This window comes from Nycticebus coucang, chromosome 11 (genome assembly GCF_027406575.1).
Source record: "Nycticebus coucang isolate mNycCou1 chromosome 11, mNycCou1.pri, whole genome shotgun sequence".
Taxonomy (NCBI): Eukaryota; Metazoa; Chordata; class Mammalia; order Primates; family Lorisidae; genus Nycticebus; species Nycticebus coucang.
The window spans coordinates 91090458-91107037 of NC_069790.1; the positions used below are offsets into that span (position 1 = coordinate 91090458).

Sequence of the window (16580 nt, forward strand, 5' to 3'; positions counted from 1 at the left end):
TATTTTTTTAATAACTATACATAGCCCACATTTCAGAAAATGTAATGTCATTTTTTAAAATATGTGAACAATTAAAAAATCTGGCTAATATAATTTTAGTTAGTGAATTTTTTAAGTATATCTCATATTGTCATGTATTCAAATAGGCGCAAATAGCATATAAGATAAATACATTAATTAGAGTTCGTGCCTTCATATCACAATAGTGTTCCAGCTCTCGGGCTTCGCATCAGCATTGTTTCAATTAAGACCTCCTACTTTTATGACCATGAGGGCAAGCCAGGGATCCTAGTTTCCCCCTTCCTTTACTCCAATATAGCTTACAGTCCAAAAAATGTCCCCTGATCCGAGGTAAACTTCTGAAAAAGTTTGAATTTGGCAATGAAAGTAACAGTCGAATGATGTCAGTAAGGAAACACCTGTGTTCACACGTCGTCCCATGGACTGCCCTTCTGTAGTAGAGAAGCCAATACAGCCGATATAGACTGTAAGGTGGACGTGAATAACGGATGGGGAGTAAGACTGAGGAAGATAACCCCGGCCAGTGGGGTTCAAAACCCCAATTATATACAACATGGACTCTGGTTCTGCTCCGGTTCCTAAATTAATAGCTTTATCCTGTGATTAGACCTAAGGTTTCTGAGTTGGTCTTCTCTCAGTTATTACTTTCAGTGTCCTAGAACATTCTATACACACTGAAGTGAGCAAAAGAGGACCAGAGACAACAACAGAGATAAAGAGGCAGAGAGAGACCGAGAGACCGTAAATTTTTAAAACGATATACCCACGTTTCATTGTTGAAAATTTAAAAATAACACTGATGATACAATATAATATAGAAAATATAAGTGAATGAAATAGTTATGAGGGTAATATGAAACAATGGTAGAGTTTATTTTAATTAGGAGTAGGAAAATAGTTTTGAGGATTAACATGGAGCTTCCATTTTTATCTACTCTCGACTATGCAGCATGGGGATAAAAGTATTTGATATTATTCTCTAAAATGTATGGAGCTAAATATGTGTAAATAAAAAAACAAGAAATTATAACAAATATTAAAGGAAAAATTATGATACCTAAGAATGCGTTAACTAAGGAAGTACAGACCTTAGACTGAGGTATTGGAAATGTGATTGAGTAAGCTTAGTGATAGTTCTAAACTTCTGATATTCTGGGCCAGAAGGAGAAAACTAAGCTCATTCTGTCCAATCCCAGGGGATGGGATTGAGTTACCTTTGAATACAATCCGAAAGATACTGTAAGAAGAAAAACTTAAAATGTACCACAAGGTCATCTGGTCTTGTGAACTCTGTTCTTCTGGTCACAAATTCCCTATTACTATTTACTTTTCACATGCCCTATATATCTACTCCATATATTCTATCCAGGAATTTTGGTGGCATTTATTGGGAGAAATAAGATGGATTTTTTTTTCCAGAACAGTGGTTTTAAACTGATGTTTCCTAATAACTGATAATGATAAGCAAAAATAGTGTCTCCTAGCTTGTTGGTTCCAATTGAGGCCGGACAAGGGAGCCACAATTTGCTTTCTTGTAGTACCTGATTTTTAAACCATCATAAAATAATTTCCTACCCTTTTATTAGTGATGATGTCTAACTTTTGTGATGCATACATATAATTTAATAGCCCAGTATTCATTTGCTTGTATAAGTAAAAATTTTCATAATTTTAATGAAAAGATGAATGCAAGTATAAAGTAGGATTTCAAAAACTACTATCTAACCAGAATAGCACCCTTTAACCATCATTTATATGTTAATTTCTCATTACATTGGTTAGCATTGATGTATTCATTAATTTAATAACTGCAGTATCATATTCCCTTACTAAATATCAGAAGGTAAAAATTAATGAAATATTCCTTACTTGGTGCCCTGAAACCATTTTGGCATACAATAGTTCAAATACTTTCAAAATTAATTTTATAATAATCATAATAATTAAAATGATTTTTTAATTTGAACTAATTTAATTCAGTTAAATAAAATGATGGCCTTTAACTAATACTGAAATAAGCTACTGTTAAACTTCCAGGACACAATTATCTACCAATATAATTAACAATAAATTAGGTGCTCTAGGACTATACATATTCAAAATAGGTTTTGGATATTTTTAAAAGCTGGTTTTAGTTAAGTAACTAATTTCTCTGATGCATGATATAAAATAGCATTTTTGCTAAATTTGACAGATACATTAGAAATTAAACCTCAAAGATAATAACAGGATCCAGCTAAACAAGTATTAAATGTAATTTATGCAATTATATATAAATATGAAATAGATCTGTATTGGTACATATCTTATTTCTCTTTTTCCTCTTATAGTCTGAATAATTAATATAAATATAAAATAATAATTTTGGATATATTCAAGCCACAAGAACTTTTACCTTTACATTACAGCTATATTTCATTTTGTTCCTTGGTCACTATTCTCATCTAGTGATGTTTTACAAGTAGCCTTGAGAGCTGTGATTGATTTTACCACAGGAGACGTTCAGTTTCAATAATATCTTCATGTTGAGAATGGAGGGAAACACAGTAACACATTGTAAAAACCAGTACTTCCTCAGATCCCACTTCTTGAGCCTTTCACCATGTTATATTTGCCTCCCTGATTCTCAGAAAACACAGTATTTTCATTTTCAACTCAGCTGCTCATTTTTCAATTTCTACATCCAGCTCAGCTAACCAATTTGTGACCCTGTCTGCTATTGACAGCTGGGTTACACTGTTGAGAATTTATTTCTTAATATTTTAAATTTTTTTCCCTTATCTGACTTGTTGATTTTAGTTAAACATGAAAAGATGTCTTAGGAAATCTGATGCCAAATGCTCTGATGCCAGTATTTAAGAATTCACATGTAACTCCATTGTTATTGACAACATTGATTTATCGCCATGTAGTTTTTTATGTAGGCATTGAAAGAAATACTGAAAACATTTATGAATTACAGAACCTGTCATCTTTTGATTTGGTATAGAAGGATGGAGAATTCAAGTAAAAATAGAACCAAAATTTACAAGTTACCCTTTCAAAAAAATGTTTTAATGTGACTCAAAAAAATCGATAAGTCATATAGCTATTAATAATCATCAAGAATAAAACATGTCCATATAATATATTGTAGAATAACTGAGATAATTTAGTGCTCATAACTGGCCATTTTTATTCATTTTTTAATTCATGTAAAATTCAACTCCTACTGGTAAACAATTCAATTATGTCAATTTGCTAAATATGGAAAATTAAATATCATAATATTTCTAGCATTATAATTTCAGATAAATTAAGCAGGTATGAGATGAGACAGTGTTATCAGCATAGTAGTGACACAAAAAAAAGATCAAATAAAACCATTTTCCAAATTATTTGTTACCTCTTAAAGACCAAAACCAGAGTATGGTTCTTTAGGTTTCCAGTTATTTACACTGATTAGGTTTTATTTTAATTATTCTATCTAAAATTTTTATAGTTAGAAATTTATTGAGTATTGTTATCGATTGCATCATTCATAGATTCGTATCATAGGGACTAGAAGTTCATTTTCTTCTACTAATTTGATAGAATTTCCTCTCTATTAATCAGTTTGTAAGTATTTTAAAAGAGTATTTCTTAATTAACAAACATATTATCCTAGATACACAGTTTTAAAAGTGATGGTAGCTACTATTTAGTTATATGGCTAAGTATCAAAGGGGAGAGTCTATGCTGTGTTTGTCCAGCTAGGGCGTACAAGTAGACGAGAGATTCTAGATTCAGCTATGCAAAGCAAAAAATAAAGTAAGTCTTCTCCATCTTTAATTATGATTTCTATCATTTCATGTTCCAAAAGTCTCCTCTGCACCAAAAGCTAATGATTCAATTTATGTTTTTTGAATAATCGTGTCAGCAGTCACTAATAATAAAAGACAAACACAGTCTGCTCCCCGTCTTCCAGGAATCTATTTAGTAGAGGTAAATGGAGGTGGAGAAGCAGAAGCGGAGGAGCACGTTTCTACTTTTACCATATAAACATGAATGTACAGTGGTTGAGCATAAAGGAGAGAATGTGTAAACCCAAAAAGGCCGTGTGAGGGGAGGTGGAATCTGTAAGACCTCACTAGGAGTTGACCTTTTAGTTGTACCTTGATGGATAGTGAAATTTGTTTTCATAGTAAATGGTTGTTTATAAGGGAAAATAAAAATCATTCTTGGTAGACTTGGCATGGAGATGAACCTGAATTGCAAGGTTTGGATTATGGGGAACAATGCTATGGAGTTTAAAGTGTTGCCAACAACCAAGTGAACCATTGACACAATTTAAGTAGATACTATTATAGTCAAGTTGTAACTTTTAAAAAATTGTATCTAATGGGAGTATAAAAGATAAATATGTGGCTTAAATTTCTCTAATAAAGATAGGTGTAACAGTTAAAACCTTACATCACTGCTAGACTCCAGGACACAATGATGAAGGCGATTTGTGTTTGTTTATTTTTTTGTTTTGTTTTTGTTTTTGTCTGCAATACCCAGGCTGATGCTGATATTCAGTAAGATAATGAATTTAGGGATGCAAAAAAGGTAATTAATTTGGATACATGTGAGATATCCTCAGATAGTAAAAACACTTTGATTATAGATGTTAAATTTAGGGAAGAAGACAGCTGGAGGTAAGACTTAGACATCATCATAATTATGAATTAGCATTTGAACTAATAGAAGTGAATATATATGTATATATATTTAAAATCATAAAATGGGAAGGAAAAGAAATTACAAAGAACACCAATAATTAATCCATAAGTAAAGAAAAAGTAAGAAATAATGTTCAGGAAAATAAAGGCAGATAGATCAAAAAGTAGGAAAAAAATAATCATGGGAGCTAAAAAGTTTTGAAGAAAACTATAGTCACTAATTAGAAATGTTGCAGAAAATATAATTAATGTAACCACTGAACATGTTAATTATTTTTAACCAGAGTCTGTTAATAATTTTATGTCTATGATTACAATGTTTTGAGGGCTGAAGCCAAATGACACTGCAAATGAAGAATTAATTGTGGGTAAGCAATTAAAAATACCAGTGAAGACTACCTATCGATTTATTCGTTTCTGAAGAGAGGAGTCTAAAGACATTTCAACTGAAAAACAGGATAAGGAAAGGGAATTTTTATAATTAAATATCTGAATTTGTTAGTCATTTGAAAAAGGAAGATCAGCATTGGAGAAACACAGAATATTACTCATAATTTAATAGGATTTTTTTTTTTGGCTCTTTTCAGTTTATTGAAAAATATGGAATGCTTCATGAATTTGCGTGTCATCCTTGCACAGGGGCCATGCTAATCTTCTCTGTATCGTTGCAATTTTAGTGTATGTGCTGCCGAAGCGAGCACATTAATGGAATTTTTTATGAAGGTTAAGGACAGGTGCAGCACTACAGTTGTAGGTATTACTGTTTGGCCCTTAAAGATAAGGAAAAAAAAAAACAAAAAACTTTTCCCTGAAATTGGTAGGAAAAGATGAGGTAGATTGTAATACTACATGTGGGGAAAGGGTAATGAAGATATTCATCACTAATTTCCTCCTAACTTGCTGATAAAATTGAGTCCCTGTTCTCTTGGAAGGAAGGAGAATAGGATGAATAAAATAGTCGAGAACAGTGATCAAAGGTAAAAAGTCACTATGGAAAGTGAAGTAAAATGGGAGCTGACCAGGACCGTGTTAATTTGGAGACTTAACACTGTACGTAAATCCTGCATTTTCATAAGCAATTATTACCATACTTGTGTAGATTTTCTCCTGTAGTTCTCAGATGCTATGAATCTTGGATCAGAGACAGCACATAATTGGTGTTTTTCTAGACAGGAGTGGAGAAAAGATATAAAATGAATTGTTACTGATCTCCTTTAAAGAATAGTTGAAGGACGTTTTATGTAATCTAGTCTGGCTTGATAAAGAAAAGTCACGAAAAAAGTAGTTATATGCAACAATTAAACAAAATCTTAGAAAGTGGAGGTATTGATAAAATAAAAATGATAAAATAATTGAGAGCAAGAAGCGTACATGGTTCAAGTTGCAAATACTAGGGTATTGACAGTTTGTATTTTTGAATACCTCATTTTCAACTATGGCGAAGCTTATAAATGAGGTAGTAGAATTAAGAACCGGAAAAAAATACTATGGAAGGTAAAATTTCTAGACTCCTAATGTTTATATTTCACTTATAATTAGTATTGTTCTTGAAGTCGCCATGAAGGACAATGGTGATAAAAATATGGGTACTATGAGGCACATGCAAATATTTTTGATCAAAGATGGATAATGTATGGAGAATGTTAGGTAATAATAGATGTAAAAAAAGAAAAGATACACAAAGAAATTAATTATGACAATATTAGATAAATCATTCAAATACGATTGGCTTGGCTTTCAACCTGACTTTCAATTTTTGCCTACTATGAAAACTTAAAAAATGATAATTGCTGCATTGAAAATGTCTCTTGACCATGAAGGAAATTTCTGCACTAATAAAATTGCATTGTTTTCTTAAAGATCATAAAATAATTACAGAGAAGAAGCATCACTTATAATTTCATGTTTTAATATCTATTTTTAACATAGTAGCATGTATAAATATATGTATATATGATCTGAGAAAATCAATGCCCTTCCTTATGGAGGTGAATGGAATGATATTCACATTTCTGGAATGACTAATAGTAAAATTATACACAGCTAAATTTTTTGTTTATTTTCATTCTTTAAAATATAATATTAATAGCACATATAGAAGGAAGAAAATGATAAAGATAAGAGCAAAAATTAAGAAAATAATTAGAGGACATTAGAGACAATAATCAAAGGCACAATTTTTCTGATTAAGTTGATGTATTATGCACAAATATAGCTATAATTCAATACATTTTAAAAGTTGAAAAGTTAAATGTGCATGAATTATGGCAAAAAAGCATAAGTTGATAAATTCAACATTTGATAAAATTCAACATTCAGTAATAATAACTCCACAACTAATAATGGAACCAAATTTCCCTAAACTAATAAAGATCATCTACAAAAATTTTAGAAAGCGTCATCACTAATTTTAAATATTGTAAGATTTACTCTTGTGACAGGGAATAAGATAAATGACATGATCAGCCTTTCTATTTATCAATGTTCTGGATATCCTTGAGAGTATAATATAAATGAAAAACGATACAGATTGGAAAAAAAAGTAGTTTTCATTAATTTACTGATCTCATAGTCATAAATCTAGAATATCATATAATCTACCAAAATAACTATTATTAACCATATGTCAAACATGAAATATAAAAGTAACCAAATTTTTATATACGTGTAACAGATTATGAAAATATGCATATATAAACATTTTAAACATAGTATATCAGGAGCATATACCTTTGCTAAGATTAAGCATGGTTTCACATCACTTGAATGTCTAATTAATCCTTAGAATTAGCTTTTTCCAAGGAAACGTTTGCTTTAGTCCCTATTTGCCTTGCTTGTTCCACTATAAGAGATTTTGCCCAAATGGCGTTTTCTTATTGTGACCTTTTGTGATGATTAGCTATATATACAAAGAACAGGGAGAAATTTTAGTTGCTGACATAAATCCTAACAGGGGTATTAAAAAACAGGCAATTTACCTTACACTACAAATGATTTTCTACATGCTATCCCTTAACATCCTCTGAGAGGCAGATCAACATAATTAATAGGGGTCAATGAATAACACTCATTTCTGCCAGTTTTATATACAGCACTGAGTTAATAAATTAATTATAATATTTTCACTATTCGTTATGTTTTTGTTTTGTATATTCAACTGCCCTATTGTTTTAAAAGTCAGATGGAAAATAAACTAACATACAAAAATTCAAAAGCGTCATTAGGGGCGTAAGTCTTTTTTGAGTTTAAACTTTGATTTTTCTTCTGTTGTATGATCTCATCTGTGTGAGTTTCATTTTTCTCATCTGTAAAATGGTGGAGATGGCATGGATAGCAACTACTCTACAGGATAGGCGGATGAATTTTTCTTGTGTGTAAAATATGCCTTGAGCAGTAACTAACAGTTATTATGGGTTCAGTCAAAAAGGCAGTTATTGCAGTACTAGCTATAAAGTAGAAGAGGTAGTTATTATTATATCAGACCTTGATTTCTACTGCGTGGCATTAAGGGTTAAGGTCACTCCGTCCTGACTCAGAAGCTGATTCAGTAAATTCAGGAGAAAAAATGAATCCAAAAATGTACCATGTTCACAGAACATTTGTGTGTTGCATTGTTTTATTTTTCTTTTTTTGTTTCTTTTGCCTTATTTCTACCAGCCATTTTGACATTATAGAACACAGACCAACTGGTAGTGAAACTGTAATAAAAAAGGCAGCTCCTTTCACTGTGGCAAAACTTACTTTAAGTATCATGGCCTTGTCCATACTCCTTATGGAAAACAATAGCAGATATTACTCTGTAGTTTCACTAACCACTTGCACTTCTCTCAAGGGAGAAGATTAAGAATTTAAAAAGATATGATCTGTTTTTAAAATTGTAAATTTATCAGTCTAAGCAATATTTAAGTAACCTATGACAATTATTTAGAGACTAAAAATAATTTTTTAAAAGAATACAGAAATAAAAGTGGAAAGGAATCCAGAAAAAAGAATAGCTATGAAGTTTACTTCAATTAAAGAATTTCCTTGTAGTTAGAGAAAATAATATTTGAAGTCTTTACTTTTGCAAATCTGTTTCCTTTAAATATCATAAACGTGGGCGGCGCCTATGGCTCAAGGAGTAGGGCGCCGGTCCCATATGCTGGAGGTGGTGGGTTCAAACCCAGCCCCGGCCATAAAAAAAAAAAAAAAAAAAAAAAAATATCATAAACGTAAGTGTCCAGTTTTCATTTAAAAAAATTGTAAAATAAGATTTCCCAATCAATGTAACTGATGGCTTATAGAGTTATCATGTGACTTGTCCATGCTTGATAGAAATAGGTACTTACAATACTCAGTCACAAATTTTCTTTTACCTGTTTACACATATACAAGCAGAGAAAGCTCAGTTCTTTTGATTCAATTTATGTAATGAATTAAATATGAAATATGTTTTCTCTGGCAATATGAATATCCATATTTTAATGGTATGTGTTTTTTTCCTACAAAGAGTTACTCAATCCATTAACCATACATTTATTTTCGCCAAATTAGAAATGGCATATGGAGAAAAAACAGAATTTAACCAATTAGTGTGTCTAAGACTTGAAGTAAAAGCACCCCAAAAAAATCCCCTAAACTGTTAGTTTTTTCTCAAAAAGAAACCTCTATGCTGAGTAATGGATGACTACCTTGCATGCCTTATATACAACATGTGTGATAATATTTTAATTTTTTCCTATATTATCTGGGATGCTACCATAATTTGAAGAGAGGGAAAATAAATGTAACTCATATTATTTTTTTTGTTTGTTTGTTTTCACTTTTAGTTTTTAGTTTTGCATCTAGGTAAATTACATGTACTGGTATCTTTAGAGGAGCAAAGCATTACAATTACACTGTACCATTAGATATACCTAAATAGCTTGCTAAGGTAGAAGAAGATTATTTTGTTCATTTTTTGAGCACTTACTAAAGTTTCTTTCTCATAAACAAGAAACACGAAGGAGAGAAGTTCATTCTGTTCAATTTTACATTAATTTATTTTAGTTTAATATTAAATGGAACCTAGCTTTTTCAACGCCTAAAGCACTTTGCCAGAAGGTAGATACTCTGGTAGAATAATATATTACATATTGACAGTGAATATCTGCAAAATAAATGTGATATTGAGTCCTTTTCATTCTGTTCTATTCACAGAGTTTGGGGACGGATTGAGTTTTCTCAATGAAGAAAATCCCAGTGTTCAGTGAGGTAAATTGCAGAGATGGTCACAATTCCTCCTGCATAGTGCGCACGACCATTTGCTATGCAGTCGCCTCTTTTTACCTCTACCGAGTGTCTCACACTTCTTCATTTGTGTTGACCTAATAACTTGCTGTTAACAACAGAAACATAAATTATGATTACTTATAATTTATAACTTATAAAAAAACCTTGAGCAGAGCTTTTTCATTGAGGCTTAGGTTTCATGTACTTGGAGCTCAGTGACTATCTTGTGGCACAGGTCACTAGAGTATTAGAAATGGCATAGAGGAGAATCAAGGCCATTGATTCATAGCCAGGTGACTACCAAATAGTGAGGTCATCCTGTGTCATTTAGCCACTCACCCATCTTCTAGTTGACAACAGTCACAGGGAGGAACTTAAGTTAGCTGGCTTAATCCAAGCCAGGGGCCAACTCAAAGATTTGTCAGATAAATAAAATGGTTGCATTATTCAAAATGGTTTTATTGCACACCAAACACTAAGTAACAAAATCATAAATGTAAGTTTAACAAAATATATAATGAGCTTATGATGAAGGCTGCACTCTATCTCTTCCAAAAGACAGAGAAAGGATATGATGAAGGCTAAAGCAAAATATTCAACAAATACAAAATACCTGTGTATAATTTGCAAGATGGTTCCTCCGCCTAAGGTTGACAACAACTGAAGGAATTTGACATCAGGAAAAAAATATCCACCTACTGATTTAAAAAATATTCAAAAAGTAGAAGTATGTCTGATTGTAGCATAAAGTTAATTTTTATACAGGGTCTGCCATCTATAGTAGATTTTTCTGTGATCAAATAGCTGATATTACTTAGTATCATTGAAAAGAGACAAAAAATGTACTGCCCTTGTGCCAAATAAGCTCATTTTGTTGCATGACCAGAGAGTGTATCTTTAAAGCAAGCTGGCCATCTGGCAATTTCATATTTTGGTCACAAGAGGAATCATGAAAAATAGTTCAGAATGCTTGTCTTTACAAAATGTTCACATTTTAAATATATCTCAGACTAATTATACTTTGTACAATGAATTATACATCTTTTACCTTACTCTCTCTTTTCTCCTCTTAGGTTACTCCATTGCTTTTAGAAAACCACTTTATCCCTAGACTTAAACCAGTAATTATAATTTAAGAACCATAAAATTATAAGAATTATTAAAATGTAATTGACTTGATAAACTAATTTCACTTAATGTCTTGCTTCCTCTCTAGTGTTACCTAATTGTTTCTTTAATTATCGTAGGCATTTTGCCTCAACAAGCTTGCTAGAAGAAAACACTATATTTGTATAAACTTTTGTGTACACTAAGGGAAAAAAATCCTATGTTCAATTTAGCATCTGTTAAAAAGATCAATTTTTTTCTTTTTCTTTTAATTTAACTTGTCCTTGCACAAAGTAGGTTAGGTAGAAATAGAATGTTTGTTGACAATAACATGCAACTAATGATTTTTTTTTATCCCATGCTTTAATTAAATTCTACTTTAGTTTATTCTCTAGACAAGAAAGCCAGGCAGGGATTTTTATCAATCTTTAAATGTATATCCCATAGAGAAGGATCAATTTAATCTCATTTCCTATAAAACTAAAGGATACAATGGTCATACTTGCAAATTTATTCAATTCATAGACTAATTTGTCCATTCTCACATCATATGGAATTGAAATTATGGCTACTTTCAAAACCACAAAACCACTGCTATATGAATTCCATACTTTTGCTTTTGTTTTTTTTAATGTGGAAGGTTAAATATCATGGTTTATGAGAGTAACTGCAATGCTCAAATAGTTTAAGACACTATTCTTTAACAAGTTTGAAAATTAGTGCCACTAGATTTTAGTTTTAGTTTCTGAGATAGTATTATTAAATAGTACTCATTTTTTTGTTGTTATTATTTGCTCTTTGCTTCAAAGACCTCTAATGGGGAAAGAAGCTTCCTCCTTACTGTTAATATCATTAATCCATTTTCTCCTCCAAAAATTCTACTCTTTTTAATACCTTTAATGTCAAGAGAGACAGAGTCTCACTGTACCGCCCTCGGGTAGAGTGCCGTGGCGTCACACGGCTCACAGCAACCTCTAACTCTTGGGCTTTCGCGATTCTCTTGCCTCAGCCTCCCGAGCGGCTGGGACTACAGGCGCCCGCCACAATGCTCCGCTATTTTTTTTTGTTGTTGTTGTTGTTGCAGTTTGGCCGGGGCTGGGTCCGAACCCGCCACCCTCGGCATATGGGGCCGGCGCCCTACTCACTGAGCCACAGGCGCCGCCCAATATGGAAAAGTTTTATATAGTAGGTGAAAGTATAACCTGATCTTTAGTAACTTTGGTGATGTTACTACTCACCGAAGTTGCTAAATGCAATGTATTGCATTTCTTACTTATATGGCCATTCTGAGGTGTTCTTCTGGCAACTCTTCTCCCACTCAAATCCTAAACCTGCAACCAGGTGGACAGTCCTCTCCACACTATTCATTAATGAACACATCAAAACCTTCATCTGAATTCTTGCAACTCTAACACAGCTCTTGACCCAGTTCTATAACTCCAGGTGCCCTTACTCTGAATTAATTCTCCTGTAGAGAAGCAGGCACAATTCTTTGTGGTCCCCACATTCAAGAACATATGCCAGTTTTTATTGATCTTTCCAAGGAGTTGCTTGAAGTCAATATCAGAAACTCAGCAAACATTGAGTCAGAGGTAATACTTGGATTTTCTCCCTTGAAGATTACCACTCTCTGTGTCTCAAAAACTTCCCTTGATGACACCTCACTTGGTTGAGGTCACGGGGAAGGAAAATGAAATCCGTGGCTTCAAGGCCACAAATGAACCCCCAGATCCCTGACTTCACCCCTCAACTGAATCCAAACTTCACAGAACAAATCCTTTTCTTATAAGGGCTTGATCTGTAAAATTTGGAGTTAGCTAAAAGGCCACAATCAAGGATCCCAAAGGCCACATGTGACCCCAGGGCACAGGTTCTTTATCTCATAAAACACAGAGAGTTCCATTGGATATCACGTCATCTAAGTAAAATGCCTAGTTTGTAGTATATATTCAATAAATGTAAATATAGAGTAATACTGTGTATTACAAAAACATAGAATATAAATTTCAATATCTATTTTTTATTTCATAATCTGTCATTCATTACTTTATGTGACCCTGGTCAGTTCAGTAAAATTCCATCTTTCTCAGTTTACAGATATCTGTATACACATATATCATTTATAAATTGTGTAGTAAACCCAGAGGTCTTCTCCACTTATAATGACTTATAATTCTACCCATTTTTCAAACAAGAAAAGTAATTGTTGAGTTTTACAAACTATGACTATATACCTAAAGATTTCTTAAAGCTTTATCTTGTCTTTTATTGTCCCAAAGGGAAAGATAATCACCACAGACAAGGTAGATTCAAATCCCAGGAAGGTGGTAATATACTCTCAAGAGAATCTCAAGTATGTTATTCATCTTTAGGTCCAGATTTTTGTACATGGAGAACACATTTATGTACACACACAAAAAAGAATAATATTTAACTTTGACTATACATCAGTTCTACATATTTTATTATAGACCTGACCAAGTTTTTGCTCTTTGAGATACCAGAGATCTAGCAAAGAAGGGCCCTTTTAGAAGGCAAGAAACTAATAATAATAATAATAATAATAGATATGAGATTGATAAAGGGCGGGTGATGTCCGGGCTTGGGCCACATAAGCCTGCCCTGGAGGATCTGCCTGGCCTTCAGCATCACCGTCCCAGGGGTGTTGGTGCTGTAGGATTCAGGGAAGCAAGGGCTGGAGAACCAAGTGCGGCAAAAAGGAGCAGGCACCCCTGGCTAATTGAGGAGGACTGTGGCACAGCCTTCTGTACTGCTGCCCAAGCCACCTCTATTTTCTGATTGTTTGACGGTGCAGTGCTGCAGGTCTGAGGCTACCCTCTGGGGACAGACACAGCTTCTGAGGCGGGGAGTGGCCTCATACAGGATCCACCCATTCAGGGCTAAACAGGGAAATCCCCATTTCCTGGGCTTAGGAAATTTCATGAAGGGAACGCACTGACATTTTTCCCTGCAAGGGACTGTATCCATTCATCTGTCACTACATTTGTTACCCTGCCCCAATAGAACTGACTGTATCCATTCATTTGTTAGGAGATATATCTATGTATATTTAAATCTGTATCTATATATCTATATCTATCTATCTATCTATTTAATTTATCTATATGCATATATATTTGTCTAGGGATATATATATATGTGTGTGTGTGTCCCATATATGATACACATGTATACAAATATCCATAAACTGAGAGAGATGGAATTTTACTGCACTGACCAGGATCACTAAAAAAAAAAAAAATATATATATATATATATATATATATATATACAAAGATACACCCCCTAGACAACCCAAGCAGAGAGATTTTCTGACTTGGGTCTTTCCCTCTGCCAGTTCTGCTGCATTTTCTGTATTGTTTTCTGTATAATAAATCCTATCTTACCACTGATCTGTGGTCCCTGGGTTCATTTTTCAAATCCCTGAGAACAAGGACCGATGGAAGACAGAAATTCTGATAACAATATTTATCATCTTTGTTCTATTTAAATTATGAAAATTGTATACATTTAAGTATTTTTTAAGCATTAAACCTTGATAATAATTGAGGTTTTACATTCTTTGATTCAGATGAAAGTTGAATGAAGAAATCCATAATTAAAGCTCTTGCGTTTCTAAAAATCAGAATTATTAGTATTTATCTAAGAGATGATTGCCTCGTGGGATCAATTGTTGAATCAATTAAACACAGAGAAGTGAACTGTACATGGCTGTAGAAAGTATTAGGTTTTTTCTTTTTTTTTGTAGAGAGAGTCTCACTTTGTCACCCTCAGTAGAGTGCTGTGGCATCACAGCTCACAGCAACCTCCAGCTTGGGCTTAGGTGATTCTCTTGCCTCAGCCTCCCCAGTAGCTGGGACCACAGGTGCCCGCCACAACTCCCGGCTATTTTTTGTTGCAGTTCGGCCAGGGCCGGGTTTGAACCTGCCACCTTCAGTATATGGGGTCGGTGCCCTACTCACTGAGCCACAGGCGCTGCCTGAAAGTATTAGGTTTTATGTTTATAAATCTTTGTAGTCCATAGAACTTAAAATGAAAAATATACATCTCTTTTAAATGACTCAATAAATTTCAAGAGGTTCATACACCTTTGAGCATATATATATATATATATATATTTAGGACACTACCAGAAAACATGATCAAATTTCCTTTAATATAAAATAAAATACATTCCAAAAGTAGGACAATGTTTCAAATAAAGTCCCAAGAAAGAACGCATCTGTGTCCACCCCTTGAAGATATGTATAGCTGCACATACCATAAAAAACCTCTGATCCATTTAAATGATCTGTTCAAAGTAAAGTGTACCCAACTAAAATGTACAAAGGAGCAATGAAATCCAGACTCTCTATGCTGTTTAACAAAAACTCTCTCAAAACAAAAGTAAAAATACCATGCGATATACCTCTTCTTAAAACTCAATATAAAATTTGCAGCCAAGTCTCTCTTATTTCCATTCAAAGTGTCATAATGTCACCCCAAGAATTGAATTTGAGACACAGCCTGAACTTTAAAAAAAAAAAGGCTCAATTTTCAGAAGTCCTAGAAGAAAAGAAGCCCTTGTGTATGACCTCATTATTCAGTTTTAAATTTAGCAAAGGACGAACTGACAAGATAAGGACCATGGAAAGAAGTGGCAACAGTGGAAGTTAGAGACCTGTGGGAAGAACAAATTTTGTCACCACAGTGAAGAGTTCTAACTGGGTGGACACCGCTGAAACTGAGACTTCTGAGGACGTTTGTATATTTTGTCCTGACGTGACAAAATCTTTCCCTTGCTTTCCTTATAAAACCTGTTTTTCTTAAAAAAATTATCCAAGTTGAACTTGCTAACTTTAATGAAATGAGAGTAATTTCCTTAAGTATATTTTAAATGAGTCAAATTTATTTCATTGCTGTACATTTTCTTTATAAATTGCATTAAAGTCGTATTTTTAAAAAATAGCATGTAATATATAACTCTGGTCTTTTCTATAGCATCAAAATTAATACACTGTTTTTGCATTTAAGTACTCTATTTTTGAAAAGATTTTTCCCCAAATACAACTTTTGGAAGAGTATAACGTATATCATATCAATTTTATCAATGAAGAACCTAACAGAGAATTCAAACAATTTTTTATTTAAAATTGCTGGGAAAATATCTCCACTAGGGTCTTTTTGAGATCTCATCCACTTTTTTAACATCTTTTATTTTCTTCTCATATAGATTTATTCATTATAAAATCAAAGTTAAACTTTTATAATTATACTCTGTAGCTTCATGAACTGCAAAAAAAGTTTAGAATGTCTCCTTCCAGAGTTTACATTAAAGTTGATCCCCAATTTTACCTAAGAATGTTAGGAGACAAAGAATACTTATATTTATAAAAGAACTTCATAATATTAAATACGTTGTATGCATGTATGTTCAATAAAAAGTGCTGCATCAAAAAAAACTTTTTTGATTTATTTATTTTTATTGTTAAGTCATAACTGTGTACATTAGTGCAATCA

The 16580-nt window shown here is 32.8% G+C and overlaps 1 non-coding gene across 1 annotated transcript; it reads right to left on the reverse strand.

Annotated features, from left to right (window-relative positions):
• Positions 1-5297: 5297 nt before the first annotated feature.
• LOC128560479 (U6 spliceosomal RNA) lies at positions 5298-5404 on the reverse strand. Its single transcript, XR_008372977.1, has one exon. It is a non-coding gene; the product is annotated as a U6 spliceosomal RNA (small nuclear RNA).
• Between the last annotated feature and the right edge of the window lie 11176 nt (positions 5405-16580).